Source organism: Hyperoodon ampullatus (genome assembly GCF_949752795.1).
Source record: "Hyperoodon ampullatus genome assembly, chromosome: 3".
NCBI classification, from domain to species: domain Eukaryota; kingdom Metazoa; phylum Chordata; class Mammalia; order Artiodactyla; family Ziphiidae; genus Hyperoodon; species Hyperoodon ampullatus.
The window spans coordinates 43,453,120-43,470,374 of NC_136916.1; positions in this window are offsets into that span (position 1 = coordinate 43,453,120).

Here is a 17,255-nt window from a genome sequence, read left to right on the forward strand (position 1 = left end):
AACCGGGCAACTAAAGGTGAAAATCGACTGGCGACCTTTTGCAAGATTCCATATCTCACAGAAAGGTTGGCTGGCGGTAGAAGTGGCACCGCATACCAACACCAGACGTTATTTTAAGCGCGTGTCCCCAGGGGAGGGACCGACCATCTAATCTGTCAGATCTAGGATCTCCCACCAGCCAGGATTTTTCCTTAAGCAAGACGGAGGGCTGAGCAATCCTGGCCCAGGCTCGCCCTACTAAAGCCACACAGACCCGCTTTCCACTTAGAAACCCGCACTGCTCCCAGGCCAAGAAGGGTGGCAGGGGCCAGAGAGGCACCCCGAGGCAGGCCTCCCTCCGCCGCCTTAACCATCAACGCCCAAACAAGGAAGGCGCCTCTGCGGGCGACCGGCGGGCAGGGCAGAGGATCTCGAAATGCTCGGAAAGGGGGTGGTGCCGGAGGGGCCGGACTGGGTCCCCGCGCCCCGGGCCCCCCCCCAGGCCTGACAGCTGGCGGCGCCGGGCCGCGCGGCCCCCTCCCCAAGGCGCGGCTCATGGGGCGCCTTACCTTTGTGTAGAGCTCGGACGCGGCCATGGCGGGCCCCGCGGCGCCGACGCCCCCCGCCTGTGCGGAGGCCGCACCTTTCCTGGGCGGCTGCCCGCGCCGACTAGCAAACGCCGGGGCTGCAGCCGGCAGGGAGCAGGGCAGGGCCAGGCGGGGCGGGCCGCTCCGGGCGGGGCAGGGTGGGGCGCCTCAGCCGCGGGCGGCCAGCGCGGGCCTCGCCATCACTCCCGGGCTCGCCGCGAGCAGTGTCGCGCGCTCGGTGTGCCCGGGGTCCTCGGGGTCGCCGCCGCTGCCACCCCGACGGCCGGTGATGCTGCCGCCGCCGCCGCCGCCTCCCTCGCCGCCTCCCTCGCCTCCGCCGCCGCCGCCGCCTCCCTCGCCCTGTGCATTGTGGGAGCGGGAGGAGGCTGCGCTCCAGCGCTGCCACCGCGGCTGCTCCGGGTTCTCTCGGGCTCACGCTGCCTCCCATCGGCTGCGGGCACCGGGCATCATCAGCCTGTCAGCCAGCGTCGCCGCTGCCTCCTCCCGCGCTGCCGAGACCCAGAAGCCCGCCCCAGGACACCCGCTGGCCGCACACCGCTCCCGGGATGCCCCAGACCCCAAGCGAGCCCTGGACCGTGCAGAATAGCCCAGCCCCCGAGAGGGGCAGCGATAGCGGTGTCACTCAGGGTGTCCAGGTAAATGGGAGTCTGCAGGCTGCTTTTCCTGTGCTTCCAAACATTTGTAGGGAAAGGATACGGTGAGAAGCTTCTTGGAAGGCCACGGAATAACCTAGAATTACAGAAGAGCCTTATTAGCAGTACACGTCTGGGAGTGAGCGAGGACGGAGAATCTGAGAGAAAGAATCACCAAGGTCACCCTGAGCACCTCGGCATCTGCCGTAGGGTCGTTTCGTGAAGCCAGAGCGTAGGGGCCTGTTTTAAACTACAGAAATTTAAGTGCACCTGGTAACAAGATGCCCCCAGGGGGCGGCCCTAGAGCCTCCTTCTATCCTAGGCCTGCGCCTTCGCCTTCGTAACGGTGCCACTCACCTTCTGCCCCAGCCTCTTTCTCTATCTAATCGCTGTTATCCTTGCACTTCAAGCACAAGAATGTGACCTTTCCACCCCACCCCGATGCCGTCTTCACCCTCTACCTCTTCCCCACCCACACTTTCATTCCAGTTTAGCTAATCTCCATTTTTTCATCCCAGACTCTTTAGTGTGCTCATCTTTCCTTATTTCTTTGAACTCTAAGTGGTGCCCAGTGCCAGTCATGGGACTCTGGGATGGTTTTTATCAAAACTATCTCTCGGGACTTCCCTGGTGGCGCAGTGGTTGGGAGTCCGCCTGCCGAAGCAGGGTACACGGGTTCGTGCCCCGGTCTGGGAAGATCCCACATGCCGCAGAGCGGCTGGGCCTGTGGGCCATGGCCGCTGAGCCTGCGCGTCCGGAGCCTGTGCTCCGCAACGGGAGAGGCCACAGCAGTGAGAGGCCCGCGTACCGCAAAAAAAAAGAAAAAAACAACTATCTCTCAAGGCTGGCCCCCTTGGTAGTGTGTGTATCCTGCATGTGTATTTGAAGGAAGATCATTGATGAGGAGGACACTTGGGGCCAGTCCTCACCCCTGGAACTCAGGCCTCTCCTCCCCTTGCTCACTGCCCACAGTCTCCTCAGAGATGCCAGAGGTAATAGCTAGAGTCCTGCATAATGCCCTGTACCTTCCAATTTTGAAAGTAAATCTCTTTCATGTTTTTGGATACCACCCTTTCTTTAAAAAAGAGAAAACCTGTGCAGCTATCAGCAGTACACCAGAAAAGGCACTGGATTGAGATTTAAGAGGTTTGAATTCTACCCCTCACAGTTTCTTTGTGCCTTATGTAAGGTGGTAGCCGCTCTGTTTTCTCACCCTCCAGCTAGTACCTACCTCCTAGGGCTGTTGAGAAATGCTGAGTATGCGGATGAAGCGGTGCAGTGTGTATCACCCCAGGGTACGCTGCTTTGGTATATTGACTATTTTAAGTTGGGGACACTTGTAAAACATCAAATACGAGAAAAATAATGACCTTCCTTCTTTTTCTTAAAAACAGAAGATGAAATTCCTATATGAAAGATGTCCTCCCTAATATCAGAAGGAAAGTACCATTCTTATCATCAAGGAGAGAAGTTAAGACCAAGAGAATTCTAAACAAACAGACCTTGTTAAAATAGTTCTTATCTTCCTTTAGCCTCCTCACTTCTCCACAATTGCTTCTCTTTGTTCAACCCAATATAAAAGCTAATAAGTTTTGCCATTTATTTGGGTCTTCATTTCCTTATGAAGGCTCCTGTATCATGTAAAACAATATGAATTAGTATGCTTTTCTTGCGTTAATCTATTTTTGTCAGTTTAATTTTCAGGCCCAACCAGGGACCCTAGGAGGGTGGAGGAAAACGTTTTCTTCCCCTAAACTGAGAAAAAACTAAAAAGTTAAAACGGTGTTGTGTTACAGGTGTCAGCGAAGTTTTTTGGTTTGTTTTTTGTGTTTCCCCTAGTGACAGAGGGAAGAAAAGACACTAGAATTATTCTCTTCTAATACCTGAACACATGCATTCAACCATTCAAATATTTGGCCCATGGTAGGAGGAAGGTAATAAGGATGAGGAAAGGGAGAAGTGTTTTCTGCCCTGGACCTTACGTTATCTCCTTCAGAAGAGTAGACTTAAAAGCTGGAAGAAACAACTAGGAAGCCCTGATGGCTGACCTCCCTACCTTAACCATGTATATTCACAGTCCCAAGCACTCTGTCATTGGTGAACTGGGGAAACCAGCAATAGGAACAACTTCTGAGGGTTTAAGATTTCCCCCTACAAAAAAGTAGCCAGAGTATATTGTATATTTTATTTTAAATTGATAATGTTTTCAATTATTGCTTTATAAGTGGGAACATTTTCATGTAGGTTGTTTTCCAAATAAAAACTGTGTCCTAGTTATTGTGAACAATCCCTTTCCTCTAAAGTATTCATGGATATTACTTTTTTCAACAAATATTGAGAGCTACATTGTACCAGAAACTCTTCTACATGTTGAGGATTCAAGAGTAAACAAAACAGATAAAATCCCTGACCCCACAGAGCTTACATTTTAGTCTGGAAGATAGACAATTATAAAGTTAGAAGGTGAAGGTGGTAAGTGTATTAATTTGCTAGGGCCATAATAAAGTACCGTGACCTGGGTGGGTGTTTTAGACAGTAACGTACTAGGTGATCTGGAGGCTAGAAGTCCCAGAACAAGGTGTTGGGAGGGTTAGCTCCTTTGGGGAGGTGGAAGGGGGAATCTGCTCCATGCCTCTCTCCTACATCCTAAAGGTTTGCTAGCAATCTATGGCATTCCTTGGCTTCGGCTGCATCACCCCAATCTCTGTCTTCATCTTCATGTGGTGTTCTCCCTGTGTGCATGTGTGCTTCTATGTCCAAATTTCCCCTTTTTCTAAGGACACAGTCATATTGGATTAGGGTCCACCCTAGTGCCTTCATCCTAACTTGATCATCTGCACAGACCCTATTTCCAAATAAAATCTCATTCACAGGTAGTGGAGGTTAGGACTTCAACATGTTTTAGGGGGACACAATTCAACACATAACAATGTGCAATGGAGAAAAACTAAATAGGGAAGAGAGAGAAAAACTAAAAAGCAATTTTTAGTAGGGTGGTCATTGCTTTATTCAAATTGAAGAAAAAATCTATTGAGGGTCTATCATATGGTAGCACTGAAGACAGTAAAGATGGAGACGAATGAAATATGGTCCTTGGCCTGGGGGAGCTCACTGCAAGGAGTGGCTGCAAGGGTAGGGGAAGGGGCAATCCATGCTGCAAGGTCATATAAAGTAGTAATTCTAATTCTGTAAGATTGGTGTAATTCTAGAGGCCAGAGGCAAAGTACTGTGTTACTGGTTATAGTACATTCGTTGGCATTTGCATATCCCAATATTTAACGTTTCAGAGGACTAGGCACGGGCATAGGTGACATTTGGGTGGGAACCCCAAATAGCTCATCAGGACATCCAAATGATGATACGGAGTTGACGAGGGGTCATTTATCATTGAAACATATATAAAGGAACAGCCAGAGGGAACTAGGCTCTGAAGCAGAAAAAGCAGAGTGAAGAAGAGAGGAAGACTGACCTAAAAGACTTGAAATTTGGAAGGCAGACAGGTACTCCCGGATCCCCACCCCTTCAATTCCCTAGCCCCAGCCAGTTATCCTCACTCCCTCTCACTTGGGAGCTTAGGCCTAGCCACACGTTATGTCTCCCCAGGCAAGGAGGATAAAAAGGACAGTACTTAACTCAAACGGTACAATTATTTTTATTCCCAGTACCTATTACTCTAATTCTAGATTCCAATCTTGGGTTTCCTAAAATGTCTCTCATCTGGCCCTTTGTTCCCAGTTTTCTAGCTTGTGTGCTGACCACCTGCTATTGGAGCAGCCTCTGCACCTAGCTCCTTCTATCAGTTGATTGTTTGTTCTAGATCGCGAAATACTTTCTGCTCGAACCCATAGCACTCATGTGCTTTATACTGCCTCGATCTTCCCGAATTACTGGATTGTAAGTACATATTAGCTACTCTCATCCTGTACCTCCCGCAACCACTGACACACAGCTCCCTTCCGTGAGGTAGTGGTGGGAGCCCCTCAGTAGTGAAAATGACATAGAATCAAATGACCTAGATGCTAGTCCCAGTGCTAACCTGGGGCAAGCCTCTTAGCCAATACGAGCCTTGTTTTTTGTTTTTTTCTTTTGGCCACGCCACAGGGCTTGTTGGATCTCAGTTCCCCGACAAGAGATTGAATCTGGGCCACAGCAGTGAAAACCTGGAATCCTAACCACTAGGCTACTGGGGAACTCCCTGTTTTGTTTTTTAATAAACTTTGTTTTAGACAGTTTTAGATTTATAGAAAAACTGCAAGGATAATACAGTTTCCATATACCCTGTGCAATGGCCTGAATGTTTATGCTGCCACCCCCAAATTCATATGTTGAAACCCTAACCCTAAGGGAATGATAGTAGGAGGTGGGGCCTTTGGGAGGTGATTAAGTCATGCGGGTGGAGCCCTCATGAATGGGATTAGTGCCTTTTATAAAAGAGACCCCCAAAGATCTCACACCCCTCTGCCATGTAACGATACAGTGAGAAAAGAGTCATGTATGAGGAAGTCAGCTCTCACCAGACACTGAATGTGCTGGCACCTTAATCTTGGACTTCCTAGCCTCCACAACTGTGAGAAATAAATTTCTATTGTTTATAAGCCACCCAGTAGTTTATGGTATTTTTTTACAACAGCCTGAATAGATTAAAACACCCGGAAATCAGTTTGCTTTATTGGCTTCTTACATTAGTACGGTAGGTTTGTTACAATTACTGAACTGATGTTGATATCGTATCATTAACTAAAGCCTATGTTTATTCAGGTTTCCTTAGTTTTTCTTCAGTTTTTACCTCATGTCCTTTTTCGTTCCAGGATCCCTTCAGGCTGCCACATTACATTTAGTCATTATGTCTCATTCAGATCTTCTTGGCTGACAGTTTCTCCCTTTCCTAGTTTTTGATAACAAGGATATTTTTCATGAATTTTGAGTAGTACCAGTCAAGTATTTTGTAGAATGTCCCTCAGTTGGTATTTGTCTTGATTAGACTGGGATTATAGGTTTTTGTGAGGAAGACCACAGAGGTAAAATGCCATTTTCACCACATTATATCAAGGGTCATTGTATCAACATGACAACACCGTTGACGTAACATCATGATTGATATTGACCTTGATCATCTCAGGCTCAGGAAGTGTCAAGTTTTTTCACTGTAAAGCTATTCTTTTCCCCTGTCATAGGCTGAATTGTGTCCCCTCAAAATAGGTATGTTGAAGTTCTAACACCCAATAACTCAGAATACAACTGTATTTTAAGATAGTGTCTTTAAAGAGGTAGTTAAGTTAAAATGAGGTCAATTGGACCTTAATTCAATATGACTGGTTTCCTTAGGAAAACAGATTAGGACACAGACATGTATACAAGGGGAAGACCGTGTGAAGACACAGGGAGAAGTTAGCCAACTGTAAGCCAAGGGGAGAGGCCTCAGAAAAACCCAAAATAGATGACACCTCGGTTTTGGACTTCTAGCCTCCAGAATTGTGAGAAAATAAATTTCTGTTGTTTAAGCCACCCAGTCTATGGTATGTTGTTATGGCAGCCCTAGCAAACTAATTCGGGCCCCTTTCCATACACTTGAACACAGTCACCATATGCAGCCCACACTTAAGGAGTGGAGAGTTGTTCTCCACCTCCTTGAGGAGAGTACCTCCATAAACTTGGAATTCTTCTATGTGGGCAATTTGTCTCATCTCCCCCACTTATTCATTCATTCATTTATATCAGTATAGACTCATGGATATTTATTTTACACTTTGCATTATAATTGACCTTTTTTTTTTGGCTGCACCATGCGGCATGTGGGATCCTAGTTTCCCGACCGGGGATCGAACCCATGTCCCCTGCGTTGGAAGGCGATTCTTAACCACTGGACCACCAGGGAAGTCCCTGCATTGTAATCTAATACTACTTTATTTTGCTGCTCAAATTGTTCAAGCTTTGGCTGTTGGGAGATTTCAGTTGGTACCTGTGTCCGTTTGACATACCACCCCATCACCGTGTTTTGGGTTTTGTTTTTTGTTTTTTATTTATTTTTTAAGCACTTTCTTTTTAGCACTACAAGATTCTATCTTGTCTACTCCTTGCCACAGTCCTAGAATCAGCCATTTCTCCAAGGAGACCTGGTTCATTTCATTGGAGAATGATTTTAGAAGCTATGATCTGGGCCTTGTTGCTACTGGGGTATCATTGCTTCTAGGCCCTCTCAGCCACAGAGCAAGCGATTATGTGTACACTAACCTGTGTATGTACACATATCTAAAAACATTTCTGATGTAGCTCTCTATATTAAATCAAACAAGAGTTCATACTGATGTCTCCAATTCTGTATCTATTACCACATAGATTTCTTGCACTGTCCCCTAGCTCACCTGTAAACTCTACCAGTGTGAGAAACCTGAGCCTTTTTTTTTTTGTGGTACGTGGGCCTCTCACCGCTGTGGCCTCTCCCATTGTGGAGCACAGGCTCCGGACGCACAGGCTCAGCGGCCATGGCCCACGGGCCCAGCCGCTCCGCGGCATGTGGGATCCTCCCGGACCGGGGCACGAACTTGTGTCCCCTGCATCGGCAGGCGGACTCTCAACCACTGCACCACCAGGGAAGCCTCCCCTTTTTTTTTAAACAAGCAAAAACCAGACAACTTATATGTGTATTGTTGTTGAGGGGTTCAAATTAGATAAGTGAGAAAGTGTACTGGAAACTCGACGGTGCTCTACAATTTTAAGATATTATTAATCAAATTCTCAGTCCTATCTCTCCTCACATATTCACTCCCTGCCTTTGACTGCCTCGTGCTGCCATGTTGCAGGATCCAATGGAAGCTGAATAAAAACTGAGTGACTTCTAAAAGAATATTTTGATGGGTCAGCCAGAAATGATGAATAGTTCAAAGATTAGCACTGTGTAAATTTACTGACTTACTTGGGTATACTATTGCTGTATAGTTTAAGATCCTCTTTTAATGTTTCCAGGCATGTCAAATCAAAATGAGTAAGGAAATAATAAACTCCCTGAAGTTCTTGCACCCTCAAGTAGAGCATTGTTGTATTGCAGAAGCACACTGGAAGGTATAATGGCCTCTATCATATTTGTGCTTGTCTGTCATCTTTTCTCTATTTGGGGGAATTTTCTACACTAGTCCTGCCTCCTGATAGTTGCAAATTCCCTCCTCTTTTGCAGCTTGGATGCAGTCATATGACCTAAGCCACAAAGATCAGATTCATCTGCACAAGACTTAGGTTACAGAAGTGAGAAATATGGAGAAACAGGCTCTGCCCAGAACTTCCATTTGCCAATGAAGGTAGTAGCAGAGGTAGCTGAGTTTGTGGGACAACAGTGGTCACATCAAAGTCGGGCTCCTGGCTTTCAGTGGTTGGTGGCAGCAGTGGTAGCAGCAGCAGCATCCATATCAGGCCATTGCTGTAGCATGTTTCTGGGGTTGTTCCCAGATTTACTTCAAGACTGTTTCTCCAGCCTTTCTAACAATTTTGTAAGTGACCTGATATCTTTCAGTGAATCCATTTTCGCCTAAATGAGCCAGTTATGAATTTGTGATTAAGAACCCTGACCATTATAGAGTGGTATATGGGATGAATGTGGTGAATGGGAATGGCTACATCTCAAGGGTATAGTTTCTTTCAGAAAATATTTATTGGGCACTTAAAACGGCCAGGCACTAGGCTAAGTGCTGGAGCAAAATAAGATAATTTTCCTGTAAGAGAGGATAAATGAAGTCAATTAGAATGTATTGTGATTAAGTGCTAAAACAGTGTTATATGGAAATGGTTATTGTGTCTCAGAAAATGGAACAATTAACATGATGTAGGGGAGGGGAATATTCAGTTTTCCCAAAGGTATGTTTGAATTAAGTTCTAAAATATAACTAGGAATGTATCAATAGATATCATGAACTAAGACAAAGCAAGCCATAGACTGGAGAAAGATGTTCGTGACACATAAAACTATCCATGAAATTTTTTTTTTTTTTTTTGCGGTACGCGGGCCTCTCACTGTTGTGGCCTCTCCCGCTGCAGAGCACAGGCTCCGGACACACAGGCTCAGCAACCATGGCTCACGGGCCCAGCCGCTCCGCGGCACATGGGATCTTCCCAGACCGGGGCACGAACCCACGTCCCCTGCATCGGCAGGCGGACTCTCAACCACTGAGCCACCAGGGAAGCCCCATGAAATTTTTAAAAAATAAAGAACTTCCACTTCTAAGGAAGATCCCACTTCTGGGGAATATGACATAAGACACTGGCAAAAGGCAATGGTTGCCATATATGCAATCTAGAAAATAATGGATTCAGTTCAGGAGAGCAGCTAAGTCCCAAGATGATGACTGTGCATTAGGATAAGGAATCAACAAGTTCAGACTGAAGCAAGGAGACCTGCCTACAGGGGAGTTTTCTGGAGTAAAAGGATGACTCTATAGAATACTTGATGTGATGGGAGGCATTAAAATAATTGTGGTTGGGCCTCCCTGGTGGCGCAGTGGTTGAGAGTCCGCCTGCCGATGCAGGGGATACGGGTTCGTGCCCCGGTCTGGGAGGATCCCATATGCCGCGGAGCGGCTGGGCCCGTGAGCCATGGCTGCTGAGCCTGCGCATCCGGAGCCTGTGCTCCGCAACGGGAGAGGCCACAACAGTGAGAGGCCCGCATACCACAAAAAAAAAAAAAAAAAAAATAATTGTGGTTATGATAGAGGCCAAAAGGATGAAGAGAAAAAATAATTAGAAACACCAAGAAAAACAAAAAGCGATTTAAAAAAATGAAATCATAGTATACACTGTGATCTGCAGTGAACTATATCAACCTATAAAGCTAAGAGGACTATTAATAATGATTATAAAATAGAATGCAAGTGTTATCAACCTTCATAAGGTAAGAAGACAGATGACAAAGGCCAAGAGAAGGGAGGAGAGTCAAAAGGAAGGATAGTGGTGTTAATATTGTCATCTTACACACTAGAGAGACAAGAAATACTGTTGACAGCCAATGGGATAAGAAATAATGGTGAAAATATATTATTAGACATTGTAAAGGAAGCCTATAGAGGAATCAAAAGTAATGATATGATCCTAGAAAGAGGGTGGGAGGGAAGGGAGGTAGGAAATGTAAGCTTAATCCTCATTTATCAGTCTTGAAAACTATTAATTTATGTTTAAAATTAAGAAATTAAGAAACAGTGGTATAAACATACTATTGAGAGGCATGGAGGCAACTACGAGAAGAAACACAAAACAGCTTGAGTGTCTCCAGTGGTAGAGGAGCTAAACTTGGTGGTAGAGGCATATTTTGTGATTCTTAGCTTTTCACCATGTCCTTTTGTACTACTTGACTTTAGAATCATTACAAGTATACTTTTTTACCTTTTAAAAAAGTGAAGAGGAGCAGGAAAAGAAATCTAATAATTTAATTTAGAACCAGGTTTTGGTTCTACCATTCTTTTCCACATTTTTACCCCAACGACTGATGCCCCACAGAAGGCATTTGCTCCATTCAGTTCTCCTTAAAAAAATTTAAATTTAAATTTTAAAAAAAGTTGTGAATTCAAACAATGATCCCAACGAAACCACTTTTAAATTTCTAGATCCTTTCTGGATCTGTTAAGTACATACATGCTTTTACAAAGCTATAAAGAGTCCCTGGGTCTCAAAGCTCTACCCTCTTCTCTTCATACCCTCCAGGAAAATGACCTCAACCCCCCTCTCTTACAAGTAGGACTAAGGTCATTCAGTGACCACTCTCCTCTAGTATCCCTTTCCCCCACCTGCACTCTAGTCATTCATCCTCTGTATGGAAGACATGCCAAGGCTAATCTCCTCACGCATCCTCTCAACCCCAGCTCTTGCCCTCTTGCCTCTTCTATATCTTTGGTTTTTCTCCCATGCTTTTGTTTTGCCTATCTATAACCAAACTCAAATCTTTCCTACATTTAAAAGCAAAGCCAAAGACTGTATCTTCTTTTATGTACCTCAGAAATTCTCATAAAATCACATCCTCTCCCCTAACTCACCTTTAATCACTTATTGTTCCTTTTCTGTCCCTCTGTCCCCGGCCCATGCACACCTCTACGGAAACTGCTCTCTCCAAATGATCAGTGATACCAATTTCCAGTGGCCTTTTCTCAGGTCCCACTCTTCCTCATTCTGCTGCACTCTACTCTGTAGACGACCATCCTCTTATTGAAATTTTCCCTCCCTTTGCTTCTGTAGAACCAATCTCCCATGGGAATGTGAATATACTGCAAACAGCTGGCAATATTGTAACAGAATATACCCAGGATATTCTATTGAAGAATGAAAGGTTTGTGTTCTGTAACTTGTTAAGTGTGGCATGACAGAAAGCTGCACACTGGTGTGTCTGCTTCTGATCTTTGTCCTAAAAATATGGCTGCTCTATAGTGATCATTTTTGCAGTAACTCAAGCAACTGGCACCTTACATCTATAGACAAAGTCATTAGGAACGTTAGCTTGTATAGTTGCAGGAAAGTGAGAGTCTACCAGACACTAATCAGCCCAAGTTATTGGTAATGGGGCAATAAAGAGCCTCAGAAACCAGATGCAGAATGTTTGCAAGGTTGTGATTACAAGCAAGAGTAGAGAAGCAGTGAACATTTAATACACCCTTGCCATGGAAAATCAGGCACACCAATTTCAGTGATGTGAGGTTTATGAGAGCAAAGCTCTTTGACATTTCTCCTCATGCCGAGAAACAGAGTATAAAGGCCTACTGCAACGAAGGAAAGGTTAGACATGACTGAGATGGAGAATCATCATCTCTCTGCATCTATAACCTTAATCTGGTTTCTCACTTAATTTCCAACCCAATATTCCAATTCCATTTCACTTTATTCATTCAAAAAGCATGTAGTATGTATAAGCTGTTTCTAGGTGCTAGGGATGCAATAACGAATTAGACTTCATCTAAGGAAGTTAAATTTGATCCGAGATCAGAATGAAAAAGAGCTAGCCAAACTATGAAACAGGGGAAGTGTTTAATGGAAAAGAAACATGTTCAACAGGGGCAAAAGGATCTTGGATGTATGATTTCAGAATGGAAATGGGATGGGGCAGTGGGAATGGGTGGGACTGCAGCACGCACAAGGGAGCAGGAGTAGAAAGTTATGTGTTAGGGCTTCCCTGGTGGCGCGGTGGTTGAGAGTCCGCCTGCCGATGCAGGGGACACGGGTTCGTGCCCCGGTCCGGGAAGATCCCACATGCCGTGGAGCGGCTGGGCCTGTGAGCCATGGCCGCTGAGCCTACGCGTCCGGACCCTGTGCTCCGCAACGGGAGAGGCCACAACAGTGAGAGGCCCGCATACTGCAAAAAAAAAAAGAAAGAAAAGAAAGAAAGTTATGTGTTAGAACTACAGCAGTTGTCCAGTTAAGAAATAGTGGCTTTGGGTATGGTGCCAGCAGGGAAGAGAAATGGACAAATTCAGTGTATTTTGGTGGGTGTTGGTCACAGCCTCTGAGGAATAAAGGATAACTTCTAACGTTGGCTCAAGTACTCAAGTGGGCAAGTGCACAGAGGTGTATTTACTGAGTTGAAGGCTGCAGGAAAGGACAGTGTTATGCAGGAAAATCAAGTTCCTTCGCATGCCCTGATCTCCAACCAAACTTCCTTATACAGAGCCACATTTTCCCAATTCCTTGCCTATTTGAAAATAACAGCCCTCCACCTAAAATGCTTCTTTCTCCCTTTCCCTCCACCAATGCCTACAGCAGCCCATCTCTCAAAACTATCTCTAAAATTTCCCTAACTTACCACTCATCCCATTTATCCCCTAAATTTAATAATGCATTCCTCTAGACTTCCTGGAACTTTATTATTTCTATTTCTCTTAAGGAATGTAATACTTCCACCTTGCATTAAGTTTTATCTATCCATCTATCTAAATGTGCACACACATATACAGTTGACCCTTAAACAACACGGGTTTGAATTGTGTGGGACCACTTATAGGTGGAATTTTTCACTAAATACACACTACAATATTACACGATCTGTGATTGGTTGAATCCGTGGATGCAGAACCACGGATAAGGGGGGCAGACTGTAAGTTATACACAAATTTTCAACTGCGCCCAGGGTTGGCACCCCTAACCCCCCATATTGTTCAAGGGTCAACTGTATGTATATAAAATTTCTCAGAATGTCTCATCCATCTTTCTATTTCTGACAGTATTGTACTAGAGTGTTTTATACCTGAGATGGAAAAGACACTATCTGCAAACATTTCATGTTACTTAAATTACAAAGCCTTTACAAATATAAGTTAGGCTGCTAGGACCTCATAAACAAACACTATCTAAATTAAAACAAAATTTAAGACTACAATAGCTAAATTCTTCCTGCATATCGTAGTAGCTGAAATCTAAAGGGATCAACTTCAGAAAATATACTGAAAAACAATACAACACTTAAATGAGACAAAAACTGCAAATCAAATCAATAGAAATTAAGTAGATCAATTTATTATTGTGTATTTCACAAGTATAATTTTGGAAGGGCTATTTAACAAATTTCAGCATTAACTGCCAACTCTATAGACATGTTCAACAAAAAAGGCATTTACTCTTGGCCCTTTTAATAGAGGCAAGTGTCCTACTACTGCATCACAAATAAAAGATGCAGTAACAGATTTGAGGGTATATTAAAGAAATTAGATTTTTCTTTCAAATGCTGTTTAGTTGATAAATAACAATACAAACATAATTAATGGCTGTCATGACCATCAGTGATTTCCAGAATAAAACCCATAGGCCTACCTACTTTAAAAGGCAGAAACTAGTAAAACAGTATTAAAAATCAGTATTTTTACCCTTAGATTAACAATCCCAGAATGAGACTTCTTTGATCCAATTTTACAAGGTATGGTGTGATGTCAGGGGGAGAAGGGATACGGGGGAAGACTGGCAGTGCATGCTGAATTGCAGAGTTGGGAAGGTGGCTCAAACCTGTCATTATCCAGGTGAGGACAGTGTTTTAGAAAACTTTAAATGGGTCCTTAATTGTGTTATATTGGGAAGGGTATTAAAGGATTCATCATTCATCAGTCCTAAATACCATTTAATAGATGCCATCAGGAGGCTTAAGAAATAAGCAGGGATGGGAGGGGGGAGAAGTGAAGTAAAATGAGGCAAAAAAGGAAAATGAAAAATGGAAGAAATGTGTCTGAATGTTGGGGAATGTAAAAAGGCCACCACAGAAACTGCTTAAGTTGCCACTCAGACATGCTCTTCCTATTGGATACCTGCCCCTGGATCACCAAACACCAAGTTTAGAGCACAATTCAAGTAGATATCATATTTCAGCACTGATAAAACTTCACTAATTTGGATTGAGAAAGAATACATGTCTGATTTAGTAAAAAGTATCAATAAACATTCAGAGGTATAGTTTTGTTACATCAAGTAAAAACAGCAACAAATTCCAAGTGAAGTAACAAGTATAGGGCTTGATGAATAGTTAAGACTTATTTTTAGGTGAGCAGCAAAGGAATACTGAATAACTTGTAAATAGACTGCAAAAATGCTCCTTTCAGTTCCTCAAAACAATCCAACAGTCCTTACTATCCCAACATGCCAATAATTGTTTTAATCAGATGTAGCCTTTAAAAATGAAATGCTTCTCAGAACTGTATTATCAAATAGGAGCTACTGGACATAAAACAGGTAATTGAGTTCAGACATTAGCTAGTTTTCATGAAGTATTTATCTCCAACTTGTTTACTCCAACATTCATTTATAATAAGGACAATGATTAAAATTGGCCATTTCTCAAACCACAATTCTGAAACCACAGAAATGTTTAAGCCCATCTTGGTCAAAAATCTTCATTCAAGCGATGGTGAAACAGCCTGCAAATATGTCTTCAATAAACTGAGCTTTGAAGCAGAACAAACACACAAAAATGTAAAACCTCTATCCCAAGCACCAATAATGGAGGCTAAGCAATTATACCTACAAGTCCTAAATGACAGGTCTTTTCTGATGGAAAATCCTGAGATTTCTATCACTGTGACTTTACAGAAGGCAGGTTGGTTTAATGAGGAAATTTATTTTTAATAAAAAGACAATCAACAATATTTTATTTTGGGCACTTACTCAGTATTTCACAGATCCTCAACAAGTTTTGAGGTAGGTTAATATTAGCATTGTATTTTACAAATGAAAACTCAGGCAGAGATTACATCACTTGTCGCAAACCATAGCAGGAGTCCTACCATAATCAGTAACATGGTCTGATCTTTGAGATTAATCTCTGATGTGTGTGTGAATTTAATGGTGATAGCTTGCAAATAGTCATAAAAACAAAACAAAACCACTAGGTATTCTACTTTGGGGTATTTTGTAATTTTTAAATAATCCTACAATGATTATACATATACATACTTTGGAATAACCTACTTACTCCCATTAGAAATCTATTTATATATAACTAATCCTTATAATAACAAATTAACACATTATCGATTTTGTTGTTTTCTGCCTTTTGGGGTGGGTGAAGCACGAAGATAATCAGCAAGTTTTCCTCAGAGAGCTAGGCAGCCTTTAAGTGCAGGTACTATGCTCAAGGCACCATCTATGGTGATTTGAGGTCACAGGAAAGCAGGTATACAAATGGAGCCAAGATCCAGAAAAGATGCCTGGATCCAAAAGAGGGGGAGGCCCTGCACAAGTCAAAGATGAAGAAAAATATACTATCATCTCAGGCTACATATCCTCAGCATCATGGGAAGAGCTCCTAAAAGACCAGTAAATTTGTCCCAGTAAAGTCTGTTAATTAAAGTTCTTACTAACTAGATAAACCACAAGTATTATATTTTATTAAAGTGACATCTATAGAAACAAAATATCTAAGTATTTAATATGAATATGTTCCACCTATCATGTAAATTCCTCTAATTGTCACAAGCCTAATTCACCTAGCTCATTATAATTACTTAAAATTCAGCTTATCCTGACTAGGTTCCTGGGCCAATCTTCTCAAATATTTGTTTCATTATAAATTTCCTTTTATTTAAACAATTGTCAATTCTTAACAATACAGGATTAAGAGTGGTTAATTAACAACTGAGAAATTATAAGGAAAATATCATTATTGTGTTAGAATATACAGCATTCAACAGAGCAAATTTCAAGAGTAAAGATATAGACACCTATGTTTCTGAAGAGACTGAACGGCACAGCCCAACACAATTTGAGTCAAAGAAGCAAGAAAAAAAGAAGGGAGGGGCCACAGGAGGCAAAGTATTTTATTCTAGTGTCCCCAAAATTGACTGTGGAAGTAAAAAGTTTCTACATTAAAAAAGTTTATATAAATTACATGAATTGTGATTTTCATAAAAGTCAAAATGAAATGTTCTGCATAGGACAAAAGATATGCCTAAGCAACATATCATATTTGCACAAGGCCACTGAATGTCATGGATATGAGGAACAAATGAAAAAGCTTAAGTCTATGGCAGACTGAGCAAAGATTTCAGTTTGGTATTCTATAACCCCAAGACTGTAAACTACTCTTACTATGCAAAAGCTCTAATGACACACGGGGTTTTGTGTAGGAATTCTTGTGCTTCTGGTTGGCACATCATCTACTCTTTAATATGTGAAATTAATACAGACAGTTGTGAGAGGTTGTGCAAAACTACTGTATTTACAAAAATGGCACAAAAGTGAATTCAACAGTCGATGCACATGCACACTTCATTCACATCTTCAACAACAAAAGGTATTCTAACACTACAGAACTGAATAAGAATACTAGCTTCAACAGCAGCTGTTAAGCACTAGAGTCACATAAGTTACACCAGAATGGGCAAATATTGCCCAAGTAAAATTCTATTGTTAAAGCTGAAACAGATTTAAGGCCATTCAAGTTCAAGGACAGGATACAAATCTTTTGAAGCCCCATCTATTTGTGTTTGAAATATGTGACCTTTCTTCTAATTGAAATATGTGACCTTCTAACTTGTGGTCTTAAACTTCTGTTTTACAAAATCCAAAAGGAAAATACAGAAGAAATCAATACAAT